This window comes from Oreochromis niloticus, linkage group LG10, assembly GCF_001858045.2.
Source record: "Oreochromis niloticus isolate F11D_XX linkage group LG10, O_niloticus_UMD_NMBU, whole genome shotgun sequence".
NCBI classification, from domain to species: Eukaryota; Metazoa; Chordata; class Actinopteri; order Cichliformes; family Cichlidae; genus Oreochromis; species Oreochromis niloticus.
In genome coordinates, this window is record NC_031975.2 from 32078871 (window position 1) to 32102000 (window position 23130).

Below are 23130 nucleotides of genomic sequence, written 5' to 3' on the forward strand. Positions count from 1 at the left end.
CCTTGACTTAGGAGCCTTTTTATACTTCAGTCATTCATAAGTCAGAGAGAAGTGGCTTCATAAACACAACATATTGTTTCAAAGCCAGTGTCTAAAGAAAAAACAAGGCTTTCAGAAAGCTGAGAACATTGCTCAAGTGCACTTCAAAAGATTACAAGAGGTGTGGCTGCTTGGAAGTAAAGTATACAGAAATGAGGGTGGCTCTGACCTTTGCACAGTACTGTGAGTATATATTTCTAAAAGCAATGCACACATTTACACGTGTGGTAGTCACAGCAATAACTTCTATAATACTTTGCAGGACAGGATCAGGAGCTCATCTTATATTCCTTTAGCTGCAGCTTACTGCCATGATGTTTTTAACAATAAACGCATGAACTTTTTCTAAGCAGATGATTCACTCCTTCATTAATTAATCTCAGGTTATACGGTATTAAATCTATTATAGCACCAAATAGAGACCCTACATTAATAAAAAGAAAACAGAAAAGTACCAGAAAAGCTGGTACTTCAGCTTACATCACTACCACAGACCGTATAAAACAGACCCAAGCTTGTACATCCTAATTGCTTACAGGCCCACGTGAGAACAAATTTAAATGCAGTTTGACCCACTTCAGCACCAAAAACACCCCAATCAGAAACAGCTTACTGTAGATACTCAGACCAGCAGGAGCTTACAAGACAAAATATTCATATTGAGCAGAGTTCAGTTTACTGAGTCAGCTTCCACAACTGTTCCAGTTTCTCCTGTGGCCCCTTTTGAAAATTAATTGCCCATCCCTTTATAAAAGACGGGCCTGCTGTGACATTACACACTGATTTCATTTCATTCTCATTTTTGTGAACTTTTGCGTACAATTATTGAAATAAAGTTTAAGGAGAAAACAGTAAAACTAAAATAAACTGAGTAGTAGCTTTCAGATAAATGCACTGACGTAAAAGAAATGTTTTTCTGCTTTTGTGTTGCAGATGGCAGCGATTTCAGAGGAACAGTGGAAATAGCTCTGACTGAATCCTTGCAAAGCTGGATGACAAAGAGTACGATAAGATGTGGAGTTTGTTTCGAAAATCCCAAACAGAAGAAGACGAAGAAGTTAAAAGAGAGATGCCCCAAAAATCATTAAGCAATATGGAGTGATGGATCTATCCAGAAAATCAGAACGCAATGATAAGATACCAAGGAAAGACGCTGGAGTCTGGAACCTGCTGCGCCCCTTGTGGACCAACTGAAGAGCAAAGCAGAAGCTGAGAAAAAGGTGAGTTCACACCATCCCATATAGCAAAACTGGTATGGTCCAGCTCTGGTCCACACAATGTGCTGACACATGGCCCACATACCGCAAAGAATGACAGCCCTTTGGTGGCCCAGATCTGGTTTGCCAGAGGTGGTCCACACACGGGCCAGCACAAGGCCAGTTGCAGACACACTGGTCATCCTTTGCTGGCCCATGTGTGGATTACCTCTGGCAAACCTGGTCTGGGCCACCAAAGGGCCGTCATTCTTTGCGTATGTGGCCATGTGTAAGTTGTTATTGTTGTCTCATGTCTCAAGTCTGTCTCATGTTGTCTTATTAATGTGCTAACGCTAGCCAACATTGTTTTAAAATGAGAACGCGCTAACTCGGAACTGACACGACTCCCAAGTTCTGACATCCGAGTCTTGAGGTATCTGAAATGCAGCATCAAACCCTGGTGGGGTTTACTGCTGCTGTCACCTTGCAGGTGGTCAATAGAGTTATGGATACTCCCTGTAATCATGTTAGATGTTAGCATCCCATGAGCCACACGAATCACCTGGAGGGATGTCAGGATGGATTTCAGGTGACTTCAGAAACATCTTCAAGCTTCTAAAATAGAAGAGCAGCTGCCGTCAGCTCAGGTGCATCACCTGGATCACTGAGACCCCACGCAGACAAAGATCAGTTATACTCCTAAAGCTACTTTGATAGTGGTGACTGTCTGTGACCATCCGTGGAACAATGCATTTTATTCCAAAATAAATACAAAATTGCACATCATGTAAACCCGTCAGATTTATAGTAATAATAATGACGATAATCTAATAATCTGTGTTGAACTCTGAAACATTTCTTTTAGGAACGAAGAGGAAAGTTAGTGAAACTGATTCAAAGGCAGAGGATATGAAATCTGAAGCTGGTGAGTGAACATACTAAAAGCGTGAAACTGGGTCTGCTTTAGTGTTAGACACAACCTGCTGAACTGCATCTTGCTGGGATGGTAGACTTGCAAATAATGGCTGAACTGTGCTTGATATTTACCTGTTTGAAGGCGGGGTTATGATGAGATGTGTGTGTTACAGGTAAGAGCAGTGCTGCAAGTGATTCTTTAGATGTAGAGCAAGAGGCTGAAGGCAAAAATGATGGAAAGTTGACAGCGAAAGGTCAGCTCTGTGAAACATGTTAACACTTCCTCCAGTAACAAGAGAGCAGTGTGAAAACTCACCGTTTTATTTCTTCTTTATAGACGAACCGGGGAAATTGCCTCAAAAGGTAGCAGTTATTAAATATGTCAGTTAGGTTAATGAAATATTTCACATCAAAACGTTAAGTTTTTTCCACACTTCCATCATGACAAACTGAGCATTTACACACAGTTTCTCTTCCAGGACAGGAAAGCCAGCCATGGGTGAGCTGATTTCTCTTAATTTCCTTTAAGTAAAACAACAGGAAATATTTTCCTTAGACCTGATCACTAGATCAGGAATGAAAAATAACTCCTTTATTTTGGTGTATTTCCTGTTCACTGTTACTGAATCCTGTTTAAACATTGCAACTTTTAGTAGGACTCTGTCATAGCAAGGCAGTGGTGGAAATAAAACCATGCAACATCCATGTATTTACAAAGGTAACAACCAGGTAACAGTGTAGTGATTTTAGCTGACTAATGTTAGAATGAATTCTGTTTGATGGGACAACAGAGCTGTTAATGTGTGAACAAATATAAAGATCAGTAATAGAGTAATATTTTGGTCAAAACCTGCTAGGCCACTATCAGGGCTATTACTTTTTTCTCTCCATCTGTGTTCAGAGAATATCCATTGGCGAACTAAAGGCCAGTGGTAACCCTGGAAAGAAAGCAATTGGTGGCAAAATCGTGCAGAAATCTGGTCTGCGTACATATCAAACCAAAAACAAGGAGAAAAAGTTTTTCTTTAACCTGGGGGTGGCCGATGAAACAGGCAGCATTAAAGTGATGGTGTATGGAAGAGAGCGCTATCAGGACATCCAGGAGAAGAGCTGCTACCTGTTCAGAGAGGTCATCATGGAGGGAAATGACATTAAAGTGACCAAATTAAGCATCGTATCGAAGACATCACAGATTGATGTTCCTGAGAATCTGGAGATGGAAGCTCGGATGCTCGTTGATTCCCAGACTCCAGTTTGCTCCATCGAACAGGCCCACAGATCAGCGGAGAAGACATTAGTGAGTGTTGAAGGAAAGTAACAGAGGTAAGTGTGAACAGATATTCTGCAGAACATTTGGGCGGCCATTTCCTCACAAGCTCAGAGGGGTGTACTATAAAGCCAGATTAATGTGTTAGTGAGGTCAGCTGAGCCTGAAGTCTGAGTTTCAGTGTCACAACAGTGGTTGTATTTTTACCGGGATAAAGCACTATCGCTAAATTATGCTCAACACATCACCTGGTCTGGAGCAGCTGATGTTCAGAGTGTCGGTTTACAGTAACTGGAAGCTCCGTGTTTTCTTTGCAGTATGTTTAATGTGTGATGAAGTTACGGCAGCAGATTGCATGTATTCATATTCACATGGTGATGCATTAAATGTATAAATGTTTTATTTTGTTCACTGCTGCTGGGACACTTAGAAACTGACCAGTTACAGTTTTATATTTATTACCTAGAATTCCTGTTTAAACAAGAAAATTCCTCCCAGTCTGATCTGGTAACAGCCTGAAGAGATTCCCAAGTCTCATTTGACTTTAAACTGTGTGTAGTTTCAAGTCTTGGAGCTCTACTGTACAGCTGTCACATTATAAACAGCAGCACTGAGTGGTGATATAAAACATTAATACATATGTGCCTCTTCTACTCTTCTGTGTGATTGTGATGATCGAATCACCTGAATGATGATTTTCTGAAGCATTACTTTTGTCTGATTTGTGGCAACAGTTTATTGTAAAGCAAAGACGCTACAATACTACAGAGAAAACCTCAACAATCAGGTGACCTCCTCAGAGTAAACACCTGCTCAGTGTGACAGTAAAAACTCCCTTTTAACAGGAAGAAACCTCTGTGACTCAGGGAGGGGCGGCCATCTATTGTAACCGGCTGGGGGTGAGGGGAGGAAGTACGTGGTGTTTGATCCATTTTGCGCAGAAGAGTCACATGAGGTATTAATCACCTGTGTTTACCTATTATGCACGGAGCTCGAGGCAGAGAGGCAGAGTTAACAGTTGTGATACCCGTTATCACAGACTGGTTTTTCTGGCTTTATTGCAAACAAAAAGAAAGCCTGACTGTAGTCATGTTTAGTGTTTAGACTTATTATTAGAGTCCAGAAGTTTGGATTGTTGAAATATGATGAGCTTTAAATTCCTTTTAAACTTGAACCGAGTGAAGAGAAGACCTGTCGATATCTCCAGCTCAGCTTAAACTACAGCGGGCTGATGAGCTGTGTGGATCTTCTGAAAGATCGACTCACCTTCACAGCAGGACCTCTGTACAGTCACTTGTCCAACTATAAGTTCAGCTGCTGTTAACTGATTAGTTAGAGCTTCAACCTTTCATCTAAATATGTTCACTTCCATCTCTAACAAACAAACAACACAAAAACCAAACAGTTAAAGTCCATCTTTCAGATTCAGTCTGTGATCACCGGTTATGGGATTGAGTCTCTGTATCCTGAGTTGTTCTCATGTTGTTGCTTTGTTCAGATCGGCTCCGTTGAAAACATCAAACTGAAGAAAGGACGAGGAAAGAAAGACAAACAAGATTTTAAACTTGAAGACGACACCGGTTCAATCAGGATCACCTTGTGGGGTGAAGACATCAAGCATCTCAGAGAAGTATCATGTGGAGACGTTGCCAGGGTGACCAACGTAAAGACCAGTCGCTTCCAGGATTCAGTATCGCTGAACTCAACAGATTCCACCAAAATTTCAAAGGTAGCTGCTGATTTTAATCCAGGTAGTGTGTGACACACAGACTGCAGTAACACGGGTATCTTTGATGACTCTCTCAGCTCTGTACAACTCTGTTTAACCCCCCACACTCTTATTCTGAAAGTTTATTTTCCACTAACCAGCAGGATTAGAGACTCACTGAGGGCAGCCAGTCATATTTTGCTGTCATTTACTTAAAAGCAACACTCAGAAAGAATCTGGTCCTGGTCTTAATGGCAGTGTGGAGTTCTTCTGAACCAGTTATCGATGCCTCGTGAGCGCTCTGTGGTTCTGTATGTCGGGCTACCTGTCGACCCGTTTAGCCTGTTAGCTGTTTATGAGATTCTCAGCCTGTCCTGATGTTTGTGTGCAGGTTCAGAGTGCTGCAGTCCAGAGCGTCACCATCAAGATTATCGGGATCATAAAAGCCAGCGGGACGCAGACTGAGCTGGAGGCGGAGCTCGGCCATAACAACGAGATGCAACCGTTTGTGGTGGCTTCATACCTGCTGGCAGGAGCGTTGGGTGTCAGCCTGGGGGGCAGCTTTGAGGACAGGCTGCTGGATAAAATGCCGTTCTCAGCAGATGTAGAAATCAAAGGAAACCAGATCATCAAAATTAAATCCATCAGATAGAAGTAAAGATGGCGTCCACTCTTCAGGCTGGGCTGTAGCCACATGATTCATCTATTTTTACTAAAGTTGTTTTTTTAAACTGAACATTTTTAATATGATTCCTTAAATCTGTCATTTAACGTAGAGGACATTTCTGTTATATGATGTCAGTTATTCTCTCCTTCTGTGTTTCTTGCAAATGAGTTTTTTCTGTTTTTATTCTGATTTGAGCAGAATATTCATAATCATCATCAGTCCTGGAAGCTCAGGGATTCCCGTGACTACACCACCTGGTGCTGGGAACGTATCCATTGGAATAAAAAGTCAAATCTGGAACTTAAGAATAAAAATAATAATCCATCCCTGAAAAAAAAGGTGATTAATGGTTTTATGCTGAATATTTGTGTATTTGTACTAGAGATGGACCGATCCGATATTAGGTATCGGTATCGGTCCGATACTGACGTAAATTACTGGATCGGATATCGGCGAGAAATAAAAAATGTAATCCGATCCATTAAATATCAAAAAAACACCTCACAAAACTTGCGACACGGCGTAACTCGGCTCATAACCGTAGCACGTCGGAGCAGTGTGCTCACGTGATAGAGCGGCTGTGTGTATTTGTAGCCTCGCTAGCAAACCAGCATTTCATCTCCGAGGAAGTTATCCCAGAGAGAAGTAAAGCAAGTGTGTAAGTTCATCTCTGAATGTTTGTAAAGCGTTCCCATGTTAAGCTTAACCACCGATATATGGAGCATCTGCCTCTCTCTCTCTCTCCCTCCCTCTCCTGCTGCTACTTCAATCATGAAACTGATCAATGATCAGCTGATCGGCTTTTCTGTCGCGAGTCCGTCTCTCTTGTTTGTTTTTGGCCCACTTTGCACCAGAAAGAGGAAACCAGCGGCTGAACAACAGCAGCACGTTTAAGCTTGATAAGCTGTTGTTAGAATTTATTTAATATTACTTTCTACACCAGGATCCTTTTCTACGTAGCTGACGGCTGGTAACTGTGCAGGGGCGGATCTAGCAAAGTGCAGCCAGGGGGGCCGATAGGGCATGAACAGGGAAAAGGGGGCACAAAGACATACTTTTCTTTCTTATTCTCATTTAAAATGTCTAGCTTTTAATAAATAATTATCTGAATCTTACACCCAAAGTTTTAATCTGATGTAAAATGTATAGAAGTCCATTACTGTATATAGTAACTGTTAAGTCTATATACCCTAGTAAGCTATAGTACTTTTTCCTTTGGGAAGGTACCATCTGTGCAGTCTGCAATTCTGTTGAAGAAAGATGTTGAATCTATTTAATTATTCTTGAAAAATAATTTATTTCTGTGCATTTTTTTTTCATACTGCATCAAATTAAAGTTGATTATGTTGATTAAGCATCATGAGATGGAGGGTGGGCGGTGGTTCCCTTTTTTTTTTTTTTTGCTGGGATTTTTCAACCCTATTAGTTAGGTTGTTTAATATTTCTGCTAAGTACTCTTTAAAATACCAGAATAGGGAGGATGGAGTAAGTTTAAGTTTATTAGATTGATCAGTGTTGCTGAACTATGAAATATTTTGGGCGCAGTGTATTTTTTACATACAGGTATAACAGAATAGCTTTAGTGTTGTTGTTTATTTAAACTTGAGTATGAACTTATACAAAATGCAGCAAGATATTAAAAAAAACAGTTTTATTGATTAAAAAACACACAATATCGGATTCATATCGGTATCGGCAGATATCCAAATTTATGATATCGGTATCGGTATCGGACATAAAAAAGTGGTATCGTGCCATCTCTAATTATGTGTGCCTATGCCAAGAGGCACACATATTACTATTCGTCGGATTTATTATTATGTGTGCCTATGCCAAGAGGCACACATATTACTATTCGTCGGATTTACGTATCACGCCCCGCAGTTTTGAGAAAAGCTTCATATATGTTACCTCATTTTGTGCGGCTGGATCTGGAATGGTGTGCTATGACTTTTGGTGTTTATGACTATTATAGTTTTTTAAATATTAATATTTTAGTGAAAATTTTCCCGCGCTCCTCTGCCAAACAGTTTTGACAATAGGGGTACATATGTTACATCATTTTGTGCGGCTGGAGCTGGGCTAGTATGGTGTGACTTTTGGTGTTTATAACTTTTATAGTTTTTGAAATATTTAGATTTTAGTGCAAATTTAGGCCAATTCATCTTTTGGCGCCAAATAAACAGACTTCATTTGTGGTGTGTTGGCGCCATCTTTTGGTCCCATTGAAACAAATTTCAAACTTCATTTGTGGTGTGTTGGTTCTCTCTAGTGGTATGCCGGGAGTGGTACAGCCTGTCTACCCTTATTTGGATACCGTAATGATGACAATATCAATGGCGCGCACAGCCTCGCTGCTTTCAGGAACCATTGGAGGCTTTAAGGTTGCGCGAACCATTGAATAGTTACGGTAAACACAATGGCTTCTATGCTTGGTGGAAAACTCCATATCCCACAATTCATAGCACACCTCTGCCGAGTTAAACAATGGCGGCCACCACTTCGTTTTATATGTCTTTTATTAGTGTTTCTAGGTCACAAAATAAACTTTTAAGATATTTTCAGGCGAGAATGTAGGTGTGTAAACTTCAAATATCTGCTTGTTTTATCAAGACATCCCATTATTAGCGACAGTGCTCTGACGACCTCGGTCCTGCCTGACAGCTAGCCGGCTACCTAGCTAGCTGCCGCACTTGGCTGCAAATGGACAGCGAGGGGACTCTCTCTGTCGTTTCACCTCCCCGGTCTCTCGCAAATGCTCGCACAGAATCGGAGTTACAGCTGGATGTGGAAAAAATAACTGAGTTGTTTGGTGGTGCTATAATGCGGAGCTACAACAGTGGGCAGCTATCCACCGGTGTATGACAGAAAGGACATGCCGCGACCGCCAATCGACCGGTGTTTGCTAACGCGGAGGTCAATCGTGGATCAGGGAAAGCGAAGGCAGGAGCGTGAGGTGAACTGAATTTCAGGTAAGAAGTTATGACCTGCACTCTATTTGGGTCAGATATAAACCGAGTTTAGGTGTAGTTTATTTAGCAGCAGTTCTCTTATGTGTTGCTGATAGCCGGCTAGCTAGCTAGCGCCGCTAGCATAGTTAGCTCGCGCCGCTAGCGACCCTTCGTGAAAAAGCACCCAGGCTTGGCTTATATTGAGGCGGGTGAAACTCGTGTCAGCACCCGGTCGCTCGCCGACAGTATGTGTTTTAGCTGGACTTATTTTTCGTTTATATGGGCCGATGATGCTGGAAACCGAAGGCAGGAGCGTGAGGTGAACTGAATTTCAGGTAAGAAGTTATGAACTGCACTCTATTTGGGTCAGATATAAACCGAGTTTAGGTGTAATTTATTTTCGTTGACCTTTTACAATCGTACTGCCACGGGAGTTTATATACAGCTGTGTGCGCACTAAGTTACTGACGTTGGACTTTATTTTATTCATTAGGGTTAGTTCATAGAGTTGCCGTGCCGTACAAACGGAATCGTCCCACATTCAGAGAAAACATTATGATTTATTCTGTCGTTACGAAGCCTCCCCTGTCATTCTCTCGCGTGTTGAAACGTCAATCATGAAACTGATCAATGATCGGCTGTTCGCTCTTATTTATCGCGCTAAACAACAGCAGCACGTTTAAGCTTGATCAGCTGTTGTTAGAATTCTTTTGATTTTAATTTCTAGTATCAGCTGATGTTTGCTGGAGCATGAAGATGAAATCAGGAGATGTCCTTACTGAATCATCAGAGCTGAACTGGTGATGGAGAAACAGGTTTACACTTTAGGTGACATGAATGAGTTGAAGGGAAGTTATGAGTTGTTTCTGAGAGACAAAGACCAAGCTCCTTTTTTGTGTAGCTGACAGCTGGTAACTGTGCAGGGGCGGATCTAGCAAAGCTTTTGGGGGGGGGAGGGCAGCTAGGGCATTAACAGAGAAAGGTGGACACAAAGATATACTTTTCTTTCTTACTCTCATATAAAATATTTAGCTTTTATTAAATAGTTATCTGAATCTCACAACCAAAGTTTGTATAATAATACACAAGATTGGCTGTAGACCATTGTTCATCATTCAGAACACTGTGTAAAAATAACAAAAAACAAAAAGTGAATGCATGTGTGAAAAGTGGTCCATAATGTAATGCTTCAAAGCGTGTTCATGCAAACATTGTCGGGTCTGCCGTGGTACAATGGGACTTCTGCTCATGAACCTGTGTGCACAGCGTCTGCAAATCGGCGCTGTTCGAAGTAACTTCATCTTTACACAAAACTGTAAGCTGTCATCTGTGAAGTGTGAGCGGTGTTTGTTTTTACCATAGTTCATGGTGGAGAATGGCTGCTCTTCTGAGTTTTGCTCTCTGTAGCCGTATGAATGGCAACTACAGTGATTAGCAGCGGCATAGGCACACATAAAATTTCTTCTGAAATTTTCGCTTTCTAGTTTGTACTATTACCTGAGAGTAGCTGAGAGCATGGAGAGGACCAGTCATTATATGAAACTTTATCAAAGTATCTAATGGCTGACATTTTATGCAGTTTAAATATTTCATTGTTATGGTACTTTATGTATTATGGCTGAAAATGTTTGGTTCTATAGTTGTTATGATTTTGAAGATTTAAAAATAAATCTCATAGATATTATCACTAGAATAATATAGATCAAGCTACTCAGAAGCATGTAAATCATTAAAATCATATATTCAATTCAAATTCTTGCGCAGCAGTAATACATCCATATGAAAGCATCTACTTCTGCCTGAAAATCCAACCCTGTCTTTTCTATACTGAATATACTGATTTTTCTGATTAAATGTTCTGATTTTGTCTGATTGCAACTTGTTGTCAGATTTCTTACCATTGGAAAGTGTACACTTAAACATGTTTTAAAGGTCTTCTTGTGCAAAAAAATACCAAGGCTGAAGCTCCAGCTGTTCACCCTCTGTATCCAGGCAGTGTAAGAGCAAAACTCTTCAAACAGCTCGTCCTGTTTTTCTCGTTTTTGTTCCAGACAGTTTCTCACATCTGTAACACGGCGCCCTTTTATCAATTTAATTGAAAGTATCTTAACGTTTAGCATCTAACACTACATTTATGATGTAGCTGTGTCACACTAACATCACTTTTGTGTTCAATGCCTGCTGCTTTGCCTCGGCCTTCCACTCAGACATGAGGGGTCAGAGAGTAATCTAGTATCTGCCTCGTGCTGCTCGTCACTCTGGTTCTCAGGCAGTCTGGCGGATAGAAGGCTGCAGAACTTTATTTAAGGTGGTACCTGCCAGCTGTAATGATCTGGGGAGCTTCTGGCAGAGGTGTAGCTTGCTACCAGACAACTGTTTGGGGCCCTCAGGCCAGTGACAGTACATACCTGACTCCACCCTCTCCTTTTATAAGTGGCACGTTTGATTTTGTTTAAACAAATCTAAACACGACAGCAGCTGAAGAGGATCTCTGTGAGTGACAAAGGAAGAAGAACATAGAGGAAGAGGGGAAAAGCAGGGCAGCGGTGAGTAGAGTAGATAAGGATAAATGACTAAAGGAGAAACATCTGAATAATTTCACATTATTCCTTTAACTTTAGTTAGTTTTGAAGAGCAGCCCAGCGTGTCCAGCTCAGGTCACTGTGACAAGTCCAGTGTGATTCTTTGGCTGTATCCCAATTCAGGGTCTGCAGCCTTAAAGGCCGCATTTCAAGGCCGATTACGTCACAGCGACGCAACGAAGGCTGTCCCAATTCAAAGGCTGCTCAAAATGTGGCCCTCAAATGCGTCCTTCATTTCCCTGAATTTTAAGGCTGTGGCGGTGTAGACTTCGTGGCCCAACATATCCCACAATTCATAGCGCGGCAGTCGGTGTGGATAATGGACTACTTGGACAATCACTTCCACGTTCTATGTAGTCCTGCCCCAGTGCTTCCGGTATGGTTAAACCATGGCAACGTTCTACACTCGCTGCCTACAAGAGCTCCCAAAATTGAACATCACTGATGTTCATCGGATTTGCAGAGTGACGACAACCCCAGCCAGCAAATTAGATAAAGGATTTAAGTTATACGCTGCATCATATATACACAACTACCTAATGCTACTCTTGCTAAGTGTAAAGCATATATGTTGAAGACGTGCTGACATGAGTAATACAGAAATAATGTTAATGGTACTTGTATCTTTATTCAGTGTCCAATAAAGACAGGTTGTCAGGGGAGGTCGGTGTGAGAGCCCTGTGCTACAGGTCAGTGAGGGAGAGTGAGGCACCACACAGACTAAGTGTAGGCAGGAAGCTGTGTAAAGTTGTTAATTCCCGTTCAATGGGGTTCAGTTCATTTAAGCATTAGTTAAGTGCATTCCTAAAGGCCCATCAACTTGAATGTTTTCCTTGTCTCCCTGCTTTATCACTCCTAATTTGACTAGTCAGATAGTTTAACCCTAGAACACTATCGCTATAAATAGTAACACAATCACTAATGCCGGGTGATTTTTACCCGATATAATATAACCAATAAAAAGTAATCAAATATATCAAAATATGACAACACATGACAAATTAGAGTGGTCGTCTTTTACTTTCAACTGTGCCATGTCTAACAAAATGAAAAAAAACCCCTCCTAAAACAAAATAATGACTCTGGAAAGCTGGTCTTTGGTCCACCCATTCCTGGGAAATTTGAGACTTCCCTGGTGAAGGCACAGGCTCCTCGACACGCAAACAGCTGCAGGAGAGAGAAATCATGTAAATGTATTTGCTCGGGTGTAAATCACCCAGCGATAGTGTTCTAGGGTTAATCAGCGTGTGTTTGGGTGATCAGAAACATTTGACACCAAGTTAATACTGCAAATATACACAATCTAAGTTATTACAGTTATCAAGGATGGTTAAGTTGTTTTAATAGGGAGAGAAGGAAACACTAAGCATTCAGGAGGGTAAGCCTGTAGGGGTCAGTAACCATAACACTGAACTATGTTCCTGTTCGGCTCTTCCATGAAGATGATGTTACATTTTTAATTTTCGTTCTTTCTTCGTAGATTAAGCTTCTGGATTCATCGCCGGTGGTACTGACACATAGCCAGTGCTCCTGTGTGGCAGGTGCTGTTATGTGCAATCACACAGTGGCACTGCTCTTCCAAACAGCACACTACTCACAACTCAGAGTGCCGGTTGTCCCCCTGTGCATAGCTGCACCGAATCTGAACAGCAATGGCACAAGCCACGGACAGTGGTAATTTAAATAAGGTTAAAGTTTTTGAATTAGACCATGTTTACATATGAACAGCAACACCATCCATAGTAAATGTGTCTTCTGTTAGGGTGTGAAGCCAGGACCCATCAACTCCATGATCTTCACTAAGCCGGTACCAAATAGGATGGCCCAGACTGGAGTACGGTAATTAGATTTGTAAAATTTGGTTTCCTGTGTTACAAATGCATATTGCTATTTGTTCATACATACATGTGTCAGAATAGGTATTAATTTACATACAACATTACACTTTCTGAAGACGGCTAACTCAGTCATCCCAGTCTCTAACTTATGCACCACTGTTTTACACCTTTTAGTTTAGTTGTTGTTCAGTATAATAACCTTCTTCCTTACATTATTGTCATTGATGTTTTCTTTAGGAGTGGTTTCTACAGAGGCATGGTGGCTCCGTTACCAGATCCCTGCTTGTTCAGAAGGAGGCATATGCAAAATTTAATATTGAGGACAGGCCACTTGTGACCACAATGAACATGAGACCTGACAAGCCCCTTGTGGAAAGTGCCTTTGGGCTGGTGCAGGAGGGCAGTGTTCTGTCATGTCAGCAGCCGGTTTTGACAACCCGGTACATCACACTACACCGTGATGCACCACCAACACCGCACTTGCCTCTGGAGGGGTATGACATCTTGCCATCAGATTGTGTGTTTGTGTGCTCAGAAGAAGAGCTTCTGCATCTGAAAAGCTTGTCTGTAACTCTGGAAATGGCTCACAAAATAGAGGAAGCTACACGTGAGCAAAGCTCTTCGTCTGAGTGGCATCAGCTCCGCAGGTCCAGAGTGACTGCCTCTAAGTTTCGGGAGGTGTGTCAGGTCAGAGGCCAGAGCTCGGCAGAGTCACTAGCAGAGCGTATATTGAAGGGAACAAGGCAGACAGCAGACATGAGGAGAGGAACTGAGATGGAGTATAGTAGGCTAATGAATGTTAACTACTCACCCTGTGGTCTGGTCATTCACCCCATTGCTCCCTGGCTTGCTGCATCTCCTGATGGTGTTGTTTTTGACCCTAATGAATACCCCCAGTTTGGCCTCGTCAAATTCAAATGTCCCAATGTACAAAACTTTATTGACTGCAAATATGTGCAGATGGAATGTGGTACCCCTAAACTAAAAAAGAGCCACGCATGTTACTGGCAAGTGCAAGGACAACTGCTCATCAGTGGGATGCAGTGGTGTGACTTTGTTGTGTGGGCACAAGAGGACTACCTAGTGCAAAGAATATACATGGATACAGATGTGCACAATGCAATCAGAGAAAAGGCTGACTACTTCTTTTTTTACATATATATGCCAAGATACCTGTGTTTGGAAAAATGAACAGTGAAAACATAGCAAATAGGAAAACAGATCCTTCAGGCTGGCTGGAACAAAATAACTGATGTTTTATTTGCAAAGTATTTCATGAATTTTTTTGTTGTTACATGTTACTTTTATGTGAAATCAATAAACTGTTATTTAAGCAATGGCATCAATTTCATTTTTTAGAAACACACATTAAAACATTGAATTTGTGCAGAACTTATTTACATGGTAAGTATTTAAAACTCCATGCCTAGCATACTGACATACATTTAGACAATAACACAACTGAGGGAAGAAAATGACAAATGGTATTTTGGATGTTACAAAAGCACAATGTCACTTATGATTTTAAAACGATTTAGTAATTTACTTTATAATTTTGATAAACAATTTTGTTGAATATGAATAGTAATATAGTATAATTAAACAGTATTATTAACATTCAACATTTGCAATGAATTAGAATTATCAATAACTGGAACTCAACTATCAGCACTCAAGTACCAGTTCTGTAATCAAGTTTTGTCAAGGAAGAAATGCAACTGTAGTGGCCTCAGCTGCAGGTCATGTTCCATAAGTTGTACTGGCACTGGTGTCTTGGGAAAAGTCCATCTTGTCTCACTTAACCCATTTTTTAACTAATGCTGTGTTCTGGTAATTTGACAGCATGCATGCTACTGCAAACAGTTGGTTGATATTGTAAACATGTGACATGGTAATGATGCTATCAAAAAGTTTGTTCTGTTTTATCCTTCTAATGACTCGCTCCACATGTACCCTGAGTCTGGCTATGGCCTGCGTCTCCTTAACCTGGTATGCTGGCATCTGCTTCTGCTTAGATAGAAAAGGTGGGCAGTACACTTTGCATTTACAACAATCGGTGATTAGGAAGCCCTTATCTACCATCACTGCCATGTCTTCAGTCAACTTCTCAGCAATGCCTGATTGTTTGAATACTTCCTTGTCACTAACCGAACCAGCATACAGATTAGAGATGAATGTCGCTGGACCATGTGGAGCTATGCCAACCAGGGCTTTCATCGTGCAGTGGGATTTGTACGAAGAGTACATTTCACTTTGGAGAAGTGGTGAGGATGGTGTCTGACACCTCAGCTCTGTACAGTCAAGGATCATCTGGGTGTCTGAGAAATCTTTGAATTCCTCAGGGAGGTAAGCTTGCACTTCTGCACGTGTAAGCCAGATGCATTGAGACCCCAGTGCAGTGGCAAGAAAATTTGTCCATGTTGCGATAATGCGGCTCACTGTGGACTGGTGTATGTTAAATCGGTGTGCCAGGTCCCTCTCCTTCAAACCAACCGACAGGAAAACCAGGAAAAGAAAGAACTCGTCAACTGGCTGTAGCAGCTGCCTCTGGAAGGTGAAAACAAAAGGGAAAATGTTACTCCTTAAGCTATGAACTAGTAAAATTATGCTTTTCTTGGCTAAATGTTTTGTAATGGTTATGCATACCATACTGTACCATGGGGTAAACAATGAGGTGCTGTAGTACACAGGTATATGTATATAAAGGATGCTGAGTCCTTTAGCATATATACACCTGTGTATGTATGCTATTGTACATAATGTAATGTTATTGTACATAAATACATTAACATTACACCTCTAGTTCTAACTACCAACAAACCCATAACCTACCATTGATGTGCGTGCAGGTGTCAACACTTCTTCGTTCCTATTGGCAGCTGACTTGGCTCTTGAAACCCGGATCATTTTGTAGATGCAAGGCTCAATCAAAAACCAAAATGCCATCAAATGATCATAGCTTGGAAATCTATTCATGAGAGAGACATACATCGTGTCAATCATTAGTTAACATTACACACTGACATAAAAATAATGTAAACTGTGACAAATATGCTAATGGTATGCTGTATAACAGTCTGATTAAGAGTCTATTTGGTGTTGTATTTTACCTGTAGCATTAGGATATCGTTTAAATACTAAAGCATCTACATGAAACATACAATCAGCAGAGAAAAAGTAAATATCTATTTTGTTTTCATTAAGACTTGAAACACTTTCGAAATTTAACTGATGGTGACTTTGGTATATTTTAAACAGTTAGCTTGAATAGAGCTTAGGTGTACCTGGTGTAGAATCGGATGTCAGTGTCAGAGCCAGCAAAACGCTGTAACCCAAATTCTCGCTGGACAAGTAACTCCTGCATTTCCTTCCTCAGAGTCTCCACGTCTTTGGACAGGTCTTCTGCAGGTGATGCAGACATGTCCAATGCAGACAGCTCAGGGACTGAGCAGTAGTCATGATCTCTTGTAAGACTGTGCTCTTCTTGATCGTCAGCAGGAACTAGTTCAGGGCGTCGCTCCGTTCTCTCCCAAACACTACGCCGCGGTGGTTCAACTTTATAGCCATTCCACTCAAAAAGTGTTGGTACAGCACCTTTAATAAGCCGCCTTCAACCATCAAGGGTTGTTGGCTCTATGAGTTGATCACTGGCAAAGTGTCTGCTGCAGACCCTGGTGTGAGAGGTAATCGTGAAATGATCCAGGTGTTCTGGGAATTTCTCCTACCCCGCAAACCGTCCTACCCGTTGTTCCTGAGCATGTGCGCGCATGCGCACAACACATAAAGTGAAGCAAAGCGCATCCGGCTGTGATTTAATGCTACTCCGTTGTCATATTTGCAGGAAAATAGGTAAGTAGTAAGTATTAGTACTTTTTATTGACGTTGATACTTGAGTTTTTTAAGCCTTTGTGATTGTTTGTCAATATTAAAGTAAAGTCGCTATCTGCTTTCTGCACAAAACTGTCGAATTTGCAGCTTCGGTGAAGTCTGCTGTCAAGTTACTGGACACGTGGTATTTGCACAACACTTCTGAATCCGCAGCTTCGGTGTTTTAAGGCTGTTTCGGTAATGTCGTTATTTAATAAGTTACATTATTTGCATTGTTAACTGCACATATTGAAGCTCAGAAGAAAATGTTTACTTACATTCGTAGATATGGAGAAGAAGTGGGAAGAGATTTACGCGTTTATTTCTGCGGGCTCCTACCCTTCAGGATATGACAAGGCTCAGAGGCAAAACCTCAGAAGATATGCCTCAAAATTCCAACAAAAGGGTCAGTAATTTATTGTTAATACTAACAACTCATATATGTGGTTAAATTAATTTATAAATATATATTGTTCTACTGCAGATGGAGAACTCTTTGTTGGAACTAGAAAAGTAGTAAAAACCATGGATGATGCCAGGAAGATATTTCATGAGTTTCATTCATCTCCAATTGGAGGACACACTGGCATACACAAAACGCTAAGTGCAGTGTGTTCCAGATTTTACTGGTTTGGTATGACAGTTGACATTAAAACATGGGTATGTATTAACTGTTTGCATTGTTGTTAAATGCCGTTTAAAATAAGAATTTTTTTTTGATATCAGTTAAAAGAGAAACTGTACACTTGCAAAATATAAATAAATATGATTAATTAGTGATATTACAGTAATAACCTGTAGGCCTGGCAGAGATTTGAAGACACACACAAAGTTTTGTTGCTAAATTGTTTGTTCGTTAGAGAATATATCATTAATGATGTTTTTTTGGGTTTTTTTATAAATGAGAATGTTGAACATTTATGTGAACTCCATAAATATTTTTACCTTAAAGATTCTGGAATGTGACCAGTGTCAAAAAGTTGGGAAACCACTGACTGCTGTGCAACCGTTGCAGTGTATTCAGGTAAATATTATGCCCCTTTTACCCATCAAACTATGCTTCTAGCTCATATTCATGAAGGCAGGAGGGTTTGACAACTAATTTTAACCATCGATGTTAATGTGTACATTATACAAATTGTTATTCAAATTATTAATTTGTCCTTGATAGGTGTCTGAAGTGTGGGAACTTATTGGTATAGATCTTACTGGACCTCTTCCTAAAACGTCAAGCGGCTTCCAGTATATACTGACTGCAACTGACTACTTTTCAAAATGGGTTGAAGCTTTCCCATTAAAAACGAAATCTGCATCTGAGGTAGCCCAGCACTTGTGCTCCATTATATATAGACATGGCTGCCCCAAAAGGATTTTGTCAGACCAAGGCAGAGAGTTTGTGAATGAAGTAAGTGTTAAATAATTTTCAGTTACATTTTTTAACTTTAATTTTTTTACTTCACTGGGGTCAAAGATTTTTTCTTGTGTGCTTGTATAAGAAGTATAAGAACCTTGTCCTTATCTGTTGAAGCTCAACTCTGATCTTTGCAAGTTATTGCAAATTGAAAGAAGTGTCACAGCAGCATACCATCCACAGACCAATGGTCTAGATGAAAAGACCAATGACAACATAAAAAGGTATGCCTAATTTTTATCTATCAGTTTTTAATAACATTACTTATGTTATTCAAACTTAATTGTTACTTAATAATTTATTATTTCTTTACTTCTAATTAAACTTTCATTAGTGTCTTTACATATTTCTATGCCTGCATTTAGAGCCCTCCGAAAACTGGTGAATGACCAGCAGAATAACTGGGATCTGTATCTAGATCCCACCCTGTTTTCACTGTGGTCAAAAGTACACACCACAACAAAATACTCACCTTTTTTTCTGATGTATGGAAGAGAGGCAGTATTTCCATCAGAAGTGCCTGCTCAAGTGCCGGTGAGTGTTTGTCAAATTCTTTCTATGTTAGAACTAAGAATTGAAACCATTTAAGTAAAAAACCCAGTAATGTCTTTATGAATATGATATCATCTTGTTTTAATTGCTAATATCTACAAAATTTTAGATTTCCAACATCATTCTGCCAGACGACAAAAGGTACAGTGACTATGTACAGTCTGAAAGTGAAGCACAACATGCAGTTAAAGAAACTGCACAAGAAAACATTGCGAAGTCACAAGACAAGCAAAAGGTTGCATACGCCAAGCGGGTCCTGAAAAAGTACAAAAATGTTGTGTACAATGTAGGGGATCAAATTCTGCTTCTAAATATGAGGAAACGTGGGCGAAAAGGAGGAAGACTTGAACCGGATTTTTCAGGTCCCTACACAATTGATAACATCAGTGGGAAATGTGTTAGACTGAAAAACGCTGAGGGAAATACTTTAAAAAGTCTATACAGTATTGACCACATTAAACCTTATAGAACAAGCCACCCTGTCCAAGTCTCAACTCCAAGTGAACCTGTTGAGAGTAGCCCATCTTCTGAGATGCAGCCTTGCAGTCCTCAGCATCATCCTGAAGCGCTGCAAAATAACAGACCCTCTGTCATACAGTTTGCACCAAAAATAGCTCAGGTAAAATCAGTCCAAGCACCAGAAGAGCTTGTACCACTGACCCCCCAGAAACCCAGCACGCAAGAAAAAGGTGGCATAGCTAAAAATCTCATTCTGACCGGTTGGTCAATTGTTGTCAGTTTGGCTAGTCAAATGGATAGAATTTTTTTTTTTCTCCCCTCTTGCTAATTTTGACCTGTTGGTCCAATTTTGGCTAATTTCTCCCCTCTGGCATGGTTATTTTGCTGGCCCGTTGGCCATTGACCGTGATTTTCAAATGGCAACTGTTATTACTAAAGAAACTTATCATATTTTGTTTTTTAGTGAAGTGGCTTTGGGCTGCAAAAGACACCGGGCGTGTGGAGGCAGCCGTTGGGCCATACAAATTGTATGACTCTTCTTTTCGCACACTGGAGGACAGTGGGTGGCTTTCTGATGAGGTAAGTGAAGTAATCATTTTTGGTCCTAGTGGTGGTCTGTAAAAATAACCTTCTGTTAATCCAAACAGGTCATTGATGCATACCTGCACTGCCTCATTAGGAAACAAAAGGCAAGTAAGAACGTATGCCGGTTATTTCACAAAAGCATTTTATACAATTATGTAATCTTTTAAAAAAAACTCTTGCATTTTTCAGAAACCCATGTATCAGTTGTCTTGCGTTGTTGCAACCTCTCTGTTTTCTGGGAAGTTTAAATGTGTCACCAAGGTAATGTAGATGTTATATAGGTCATATAGTGCATGTTATGTAAATGAATCTAAACCTTTATAAACTTAAAAATATTCCACAGATGTTGTTTCCGGCTGAGGACATTTGGTTGTGCCCACTGAACTTCGGTGCACACTGGATCCTTGTGGTACATTGTTCTTTTTAGCAGCATATTCTTATTTTGAAAATGCTTACAACTGATTATGTTTACTTAAGTTAGTGTACTACACATATTCTACTAAATACAATTTTTATTTTAGGTTGTCAAAATCTCCACACGATCTGTACTGCTGTTAGACCCTCTTGGAAATGAAGGTTGTTATGAAAGGAAAATTATGCGTAACTGGAGGTATTCATCATTCATTAATTATCTGTTTTGGGTTGTTTGGTTTGTGGGGTTTTTTTTATATTTAGAGCAAAATGCTGGCTACATTTTAAAAAATTGTTTTATTTTTATTAGGAATTTTCTGAAGATGAAAGGAAAGGAAGAGTCCCGAGTGGATTGGAAAATGGAGACTGCCACACAACAAGCAGATGGACTCCAGCAGTTGTGGAGTTTTAGTGTTGAAGGTATTTAATAAGCAATTGTATTTAATTGTATTTATTGTATTTAACTAGAATTAAGTTAATCAATTGCAATTACTGTAACATATTTTACAGTTTGCCGAACACTACCTTATGAGTGGAGAGGTTACTAGGGTGCTGTCCACTCCAGAAGCCATTGGGCTGCAACGCACAGAAATTGCTTGCGAACTGCTAGAACATCAAAGTAAGTTGAGTCATGTGCTTTTGTATTGCAATAGCACTTTCAGTTTTGTTTAAAAACTGTTAGGTTGAACGCCGGTGTGTTTCTAGGTAATGCTGATGACTACTGTGTGGTTTGTTCCATGCTGGAAGCCGATCCTGAGTCCAGTATGATTGAAATGGTAAAACAAATAAACCACAAATGCAATATACAGTTGCTTGCAACATTATTTGGCCCCCTTGAACTTTTCCACATTTTGTGATATTACAGCCACAAACACGAATCAATTTTAATTGTAATTCCCCGTGAAAGACCAATACAAAGTGGTGTATACGTGAGGAGTGGAACGACAGTCGTACATGATTCCAAACAATTTTTACAAATGAATAACTGAAAAGTGGGGTGTGCGTAATTATTCAGCCCCCTGAGTCAATACTTTGTAGAACCACCTTTATCTGCAATTACAGCTGCCAGACCTTTAGGGTATGTCTCTACCAGGTAGAGACGTTGTTCTTTCACGTGGAATTCCAATAAAATTGATTCATGTTTGTGAATGCAATCTGACAAAATGTGGAAAACTTCAAGGGGGCCGAATACTTTTGCAAGCCACTGTAGTAATTATTTTCTCATGAAATTCGTAATGTTGGTTAACACACTTACACCCCCCCCTACCCCCCCTTCTCCCTCTTCAGGTGCAGTGTGAGTTTTGTCTCAGATGGGCACATTTTGGATGTGCTCAATATGAGAGCAGCCTGGTCAAGTACTTGTGCGACAAATGTGCATAATTGTTATGAATACCACTTCTTTCTCCCTGTGTTCTGTTGGATCTGTAAATATCAAATATATATATATATATATATATATCTGTAAATATATTCAGTAAATATATACTGTAACTATAATGGAGTGAGTTCATTGTCAAAGTTTATATAGTCAGATGTTCCAATCACTTCAATGGTGACAGCTGTATAACTTAAGCACCTTGGCATGCAGACTGCTTCTACAAACAAGTGCCAAACCATGCTACCTTTGTTATTATAAACTAGAAGCATACTCTGACGGGAAGAATTACGTGCCAAACCATGCTACCTTTGTTATTATAAACTAGAAGCATACTCTGACGGGAAGAATTACGTGCCAAAACATGCTACCTCTGTTATTATAAACTAGAAGCTTACTCTGACGGGAAGAATTACGTGCCAAAACATGCTACCTCTGTTATTATAAACTAGCATACTCTGACGGGAAGAATTACGTGCCAAACCATGCTACCTTTGTTATTATAAACTAGAAGCATACTCTGACGGGAAGAATTACGTGCCAAACCATGCTACCTTTGTTATTATAAACTAGAAGCATACTCTGACGGGAAGAATTACGTGCCAAAACATGCTACCTCTGTTATTATAAACTAGAAGCATACTCTGACGGGAAGAATTACGTGCCAAAACATGCTACCTTTGTTATTATAAACTAGCATACTCTGACGGGAAGAATTACGTGCCAAACCATGCTACCTTTGTTATTATAAACTAGAAGCATACTCTGACGGGAAGAATTACGTGCCAAAACATGCTACCTCTGTTATTATAAACTAGAAGCATACTCTGACGGGAAGAATTACGTGCCAAAACATGCTACCTTTGTTATTATAAACTAGAAGCATACTCTGACGGGAAGAATTACGTGCCAAAACATGCTACCTCTGTTATTATAAACTAGAAGCTTACTCTGACGGGAAGAATTACGTGCCAAACCATGCTACCTTTGTTATTATAAACTAGAAGCATACTCTGACGGGAAGAATTACGTGCCAAACCATGCTACCTTTGTTATTATAAACTAGAAGCATACTCTGACGGGAAGAATTACGTGCCAAAACATGCTACCTTTGTTATTATAAACTAGAAGCATACTCTGACGGGAAGAATTACGTGCCAAACCATGCTACCTTTGTTATTATAAACTAGAAGCATACTCTGACGGGAAGAATTACGTGCCAAACCATGCTACCTTTGTGAATGTGACCTACAAGCACACTTTAATGGGTAAAAAGAAGTGTCAAACCGTACTGGCTTTATGAATAT

The 23130-nt window shown here is 40.2% G+C and overlaps 4 long non-coding RNA genes across 4 annotated transcripts; 3 read left to right on the forward strand and 1 right to left on the reverse strand.

The window, feature by feature from the left end:
- Positions 1-2061: 2061 nt before the first annotated feature.
- Positions 2062-2605, forward strand: LOC100708650 (uncharacterized). Its single transcript, XR_002063510.2, has 3 exons — positions 2062-2160; positions 2324-2404; positions 2488-2605. It is a non-coding gene; the product is annotated as an uncharacterized LOC100708650 (long non-coding RNA).
- A 1473-nt stretch (positions 2606-4078) lies between these two features.
- On the forward strand, positions 4079-14047 carry LOC109203929 (uncharacterized). Its single transcript, XR_003221952.1, has 6 exons — positions 4079-4372; positions 4916-5146; positions 5517-6131; positions 12806-12999; positions 13088-13164; positions 13401-14047. It is a non-coding gene; the product is annotated as an uncharacterized LOC109203929 (long non-coding RNA).
- Positions 14048-15349: 1302 nt separating this feature from the next.
- On the reverse strand, positions 15350-16530 carry LOC109203931 (uncharacterized). Its single transcript, XR_002063601.2, has 3 exons — positions 16448-16530; positions 15996-16131; positions 15350-15710 (listed from the first exon to the last, which is right to left on the reverse strand). It is a non-coding gene; the product is annotated as an uncharacterized LOC109203931 (long non-coding RNA).
- A 3703-nt stretch (positions 16531-20233) lies between these two features.
- On the forward strand, positions 20234-21841 carry LOC109203930 (uncharacterized). The gene is made up of 7 exons (XR_002063600.2): positions 20234-20298; positions 20381-20446; positions 20559-20647; positions 20759-20868; positions 20959-21067; positions 21154-21224; positions 21736-21841. It is a non-coding gene; the product is annotated as an uncharacterized LOC109203930 (long non-coding RNA).
- Positions 21842-23130: the final 1289 nt, after the last annotated feature.